The 5,836-nt window shown below is 42.8% G+C and overlaps 1 pseudogene; it reads left to right on the top strand.

The window, feature by feature from the left end:
- Positions 1 to 1,764: 1,764 nt before the first annotated feature.
- Positions 1,765 to 2,172, top strand: LOC118653251 (annotated as a pseudogene).
- The last annotated feature ends 3,664 nt before the right edge of the window (positions 2,173 to 5,836 follow it).

Below are 5,836 nucleotides of genomic sequence, written 5' to 3'. Positions count from 1 at the left end.
TAAGAGTCTGACCCTTGAGCAACAACCCACAACCTCCTCCACCTTAGTTCAGCATGACTGAAGCTCCACTCCTGGCAGCTGTGGCCAAGAAAACAGGACATTCTCTTCTCCCAGGTCCTAAAGTTTATCATATTTCCCAGGGTGGGGCAGGCCTCCAGCATTTCTCAACACCCATTACTCTAGCAGCAGAAGCTAAATTCCTGGTAACTGAGATCAAGAGATTGAGGGCTCCCTTCCTCCACCTAGCCCATAATCAGAGAAAGGAGGCTCTAATCAAGGTGCAGCAGATCAAAAATACTGTAGCTCTGAAAAGCCCTTACCCAGCTGACTTGTACAGCAGAGATTCCACACTGGAAGCCAAGAAGACCAAAGGCGCCGAAACCGGTTTGGCTCAGTGGATAGAGCGTCGACTTGCGGACTGAAGGGTCCCAGGTTCGATTCCGGTCAAGGGCATGTACCTGGGTTGCGGGTCCATCCCCAGTGGGGGATGTGCAGGAGGCAGCTGATCGATGTTTCTCTCTCATCGATGTTTCTAACTCTCTATCTCTCTCCCTTCCTCTCTGTAAAATATCAATAAAATATATTTAAAAAAAAAAAAAAAAGAAGACCAAAGGCTTCCAGGCCTCTCCAGTGCCCTGCTTATAAAGAAGGGATGTTACTCAAGAGGCCACTGCTCTTGCCCTGATCTCCAAAGTAGAGGCTCAGAGATTTAACATAAGAGGAGAGGCAGCCTTCAAAAACTATTAAAAAATTTAGTTAACATCATACTTAGTGGTGAAGAATTGAATGCTTTCCCCCTGTGATTAGGAATAAGACACGGATGTTTACTCTCACCACTTCTATTCAACATTGGAAATTTGAGCTAGAACAATTAGGCAAGAAAAGGAAATAAGATGTATCCAGACTGGAAAGGAAGAACTAAGTGATCTCTACTGGCACATGACATGACATGATCTTGCATATAGAAGATTCCAAGAAATCCACTAACAACCGAAAGAATGATCGAGTTCAGCCAGGTTTTTGGGTATAAAAATCAATACACAAAAATCAATTGTATTTCTATACAAGAGCAATAAATAAACTGAAAAATAAAAAAAATTAAAATTCTATTTATAACAGCATCAAAAAGAATAAAATATTTAGGAATAAATTTATCAAAAGAAATGCAAAACGTACACTCTAAGAACTACAAAATATTTCTGAAAAAATTAAAAGACACCTGAAAAATGGAAATATATCTTATGTTTATGAATCAGATGGAATAAAATTGAGAGTCCGGAAATAAACCTTTACATTTATGGTCAACTGATTTTTGACAAGAGTGCCAAGATTATTCAATGAGACAGGATAATCTCTTCAACATATTGTGCTGGGACAGCTAGATATTCCAATGCAAAAGAATGACTTTGGACTCCTATCTTACACTGTGTACAAATTTAACTTGAAATGGATCAAAGATCTCCAGGTAAACATTAAAAATATAAAACTCTCATAAGAAAACATAGGTGAAAATCTTCATGATCTTGAATTTGTCAATGGATTCTTAGATATGACACCCAAAGTATGAGCAACAAAATTAAGAATAGATGAATCATCCATGGCTGGTGTGACTCAGTTGTTTGGAATGTTGTCCTGTGTACCAAAGGGTCATGAGTTTGATCCCTGGTCAGGGCACATGCCTAGGTTGCGGGTTCCTCAGGTGAGGATAAAAACAATAATAATAAATAATATATTAATCAGCTGTTTCACTAGGGACTCGCCAAGATGGGCTGTGGTCACACCAAGACCATGAAGGAGGAGGCCTGGGTCATCACTGAGAACTACTACACACACCTAGGCAACGACTTCCACACCAACAAAAGCATGTGTGAAGAGATCACCATTATCCCCAGTATGAAGCTTCAAAACAAGATAGCAGGCTATGTCACACATCTGGGATGAAGCAGATTGAGAGAGGTCCCATGAGAGGTATCTCCATCAAGCTACAGGAAGAGGAGAGAAAGGAGAGATGATTATGTTCCCGAGGTCTCAGCTCTGGATCAGGAGATCATTGAAGTTGATCCTGGCACTAAGGAAATGCTGAACCTCTTGGACTTCGGCAGTCTGTCTAACTTGTAGGTTACTCAGTCTAGGTTAGGGATGTATTTCAAAACACCACATGGAGCCATTTGAATCTTTCTGCTGTGCTGTAATATTTTTAATAAACCATGGGAAACCTTTAAAAAAAAGGATAGCCCTGGTGGTGTGGCTCAGTTTGTTGGATTGTTGTACCATACACCAAGAGGTGGAGGGTTCAATTCCTGGTCAGGATGCATACCCAGGTTTCAGATTCCATCCTGGTCAAGGCATGCACAGGAGGCAGCCAATCCATATGTCTCTCTCACATTGATGTCTCTTTCTCTCCTTCTCTCTAAAAATCAATAAATTTTCAAAAGGTTAAAATGGTAAATTTTATGTATATTTTACCACAATAAAAATAAAACAAATAACCCAATTTAAAAATGGGCAAAGGATCTGAATAGACATATCTCCAACGCAGACATGCAAATGACCAAAAAGAACATGAAAGGATGCTTAATATCACTAGCCATCAGGAAAATGCAAATCAAAACCACAGTAAGATATCACTTTATACCCACTACTATGGCCATGATCCAGTGATTCCACTTCTGGGAATATATCCAAAGAAATCTGAAACACTAATTTGAACGAATGTATGGAGAAACCAAGATGGGAGCATAGGTAAACACTGGAAATTGCTGCCTCGCACAACCACTTCAAAACTACAACTAAAAGACAAAATGGACATCATCCAGAACCACAGGAAGGCTGGCTGAGTGGAAATTCTACAACTAGAAGGAAAGAGGAAAGCACACTGAGACTCAGAGGAGGTGCAGAAGTAAAGTGCAGAGGTACAGAGGCAGAGGCGCAAGTGCAGAAAGGGCTGGCTACGGAGGACGCCAGGGTCTTTTTCAATCGGGAGGGAGTCACATGCTCCCAACAGCTCTGAACTCCAGTTCCGGGCGAGTCTCTGGGGACCCAGACTCATACGGGGAGAAACTGGACTGTCTGGCATCGGGGGGAACTCAAGGGAGGCTTTCTCTCAGAGGTGCTTGCAGCGCTTACCGCAGGACACTGAGACCCCATGGCCACTTAGGGCAAGACTGAGGACGAGCCATAGCTGTTTGCTCCGCCCTGCTAATCCCCTGAGACCCCGCCCCACCCAAGCTGCGAGCAGAGGCTTTTGCATATGAATGACCTGGCCCTTTGAGACCTAAAATTACCTAACAAACTGCAGCTGGGTCAGAGAGACCCAGAACATCCAAAAGAAGGCTCAAGGCCCAACAGTAGCTTGCATTGCTTCACAGCTGGGCCTCATCTGGGCACCTCCAAACCCCAAACAAGGAAGGGGAATCTGCAGATCTCTCCATAGCTCCTTCTGGGTAGCCTCAGGCAGAGGCTAAATTAGCACCTCCTTAGATCCAAGAGCCAGTGTACCCAGTGGTGAGAGTGGGACCATCCAGATTACAACTCCTCAGATCTATAAGGGACACACTCAGGGGGCAGACTCAGTGAGCACCAAAACCCCACTGAAGCAAGTCTAGCCCCAGAAGGGTGTCTCCAGCACAGAAGTTCTCCCACTGTAGACACAGCTGATTCTCACAGACAATTGGCCTGGAGGTCAATTCCTCCGAGTGATACCAATAACAATCAAGGCTTAACTACAACAAGACTGTGCACACAGCCCACAAAGGGGTGCACCAAGAGTGTCCACCTCAGGTAATTGGGGAGACTGAGCCACTGGGCCCTATAGGACACCTAGCACACAAATCCACTCTATTAACACAGGAAAGCAGCCAAAATGTGGAGACAAAGAAACAGGTCACAAATGAAAGAAATGGAGGAAAGCAAACAACTGGATATAGAGTTCAAAACCACGGTTATAAGGTTTTTCAATAATTTTCTAGAAACCGCTGATAAATTTAGTAAGACCCTCAAGGATATGAAAAAGGACCAACTAGATATTAAGCATACACTGACTGAAATAAAGAATAATATATAGAGATCCAACAGCAGACTAGAGGATCCCAAGAATCAAGTCAAAGATTTGAAATACAAAGAAGCAAAAAACAACCAACCGGAAAAACAAAAAGAAAAAAGAATCCAAAAATATCAAGATAGTGTAAGGAGCCTCTGGGGCAGCTTCAAGCATACCAACATCCGAATTATAGGGGTGCCAGAAGAAGAGAGAGAGCAAGATATTGAAAACCTATTTGAAGAAATCATGACAGAAAACTTCCCTTACCTGGTGAAAGAAATAGACTTACAAGTCCAGGAAGTGCAGAGAACCCCAAACAAAAGGAATCCAAAGAGGACCACACCAAGACACATCATAATTAAAATGCCAAGAGCAAAAGACAAAGAGAGAATCTTAAAAGCATCAAGAGAAAGACAGTCAGTTACCTACAAGGGAAAACCCATACGAATGTCAGAAACTATGCAGGCCAGAAGGGAGTGGCAAGAAATATTCAAAGTGATGAATAGCAAGAACCTACAACCAAGATTACTTTATCCAGCAAAGCTATCATTCAGAACTGAAGGTCAGATAAAGAGCTTCACTGATAAGAAAAAGCTAAAGGAGGTCATCACCATCAAATCAGTGTTATATGAAATGCTGAAAGGTATTCTTTAAGAAGAGGAAGAAGAAAAAGGTAAAGATAAAAATTATGAACAACAAATACACATCTATCAACAAGTAAATCTAAAAATCAAGTGAATAAAAAATCTGTTGAACAGAGTAAGCTGGTGAATATAAGAGTATCAGGGGCATAGAACGGGAGTAGACTGACAATTCTCAGGGGGAAAGGGATGTGGGGGGTGTGGGAAGACACTGGACAAAAATCATACACCTATGGATGAGGACAGTGGGGGGGTAAGGGCAGAAAGTGGGGTGAGAACTGGGTGAAGGGGATCTATGGGGGGAAATAAGAGGAACAACTGTAATAATCTGAACAATAAAGATTTATTTTTTTTAAAAAAAAGAATGTATGCACCCTTGTGTTCATTGCAGCATTATTTGCAATAGTGAAGATCTGGAAACTACTCAGTCGTAAAAAAAAAAAAAAAAAAAAAAAGGAAATCTTGCCTTTTGTGACAGCATGAATGGAAATGGAAATTATGCTAAGTGAAATAAGCCAGTCAGAGAATGAGAAATATCATATGAGCGCACTTATATGTGGAATCTCATGAACCAAAAAAACTGATGAACACTTCAGGGGCTGGATAAAAGAAGATAAAGAGATTAAGCAAAACAAAACAAAAAAATTATATATATATATATATATATATATATATATATATATATATATCCATCCTATCTAATAATAGACAAACATGGTAATTGACCATACCTTCACTAAACCTCCCATTGGCTAATCAGTGTGACATGCAATTTACCGCCAAAAAAGATGGTGGCTAATTTGCATACTGCAGGTAGGTGGGGACAGCGCAGCTGCCAGCGCGAGAGCTGCCATCCAGGCCCCAGTGTGCTACCCCAGAAACCTCCAGAAGCCGGTGATCAGGGGGAGATGAGGGTCCCCTGCCCAGGCCTGACACCTCTGGTGGAGGTGTCAGGCCTGGGCAAGGGGCCGATCGGCCATCAGAAGGTGATGGAGGTCGACGCCTCTGGCGGAGGCGTCAGACCTGGGCAGGGGCTGAGCCGGCAATCGGAGGGGTCTGGGGGTCCCCTGCCCAGACCTGACACCTGGGCCAGTGGCATCAGGCTTGGGTGGGGGCGGAACCGGTGATCAGGGGGAGATGGAGGTCCCCTGCCCAG

The sequence above is a fragment of the Myotis myotis genome, unplaced genomic scaffold, assembly GCF_014108235.1.
Source record: "Myotis myotis isolate mMyoMyo1 unplaced genomic scaffold, mMyoMyo1.p scaffold_m19_p_4, whole genome shotgun sequence".
In the NCBI taxonomy this organism is placed as follows: Eukaryota; Metazoa; Chordata; class Mammalia; order Chiroptera; family Vespertilionidae; genus Myotis; species Myotis myotis.
This window is presented reverse-complemented; position numbering and strand designations above follow the sequence as displayed.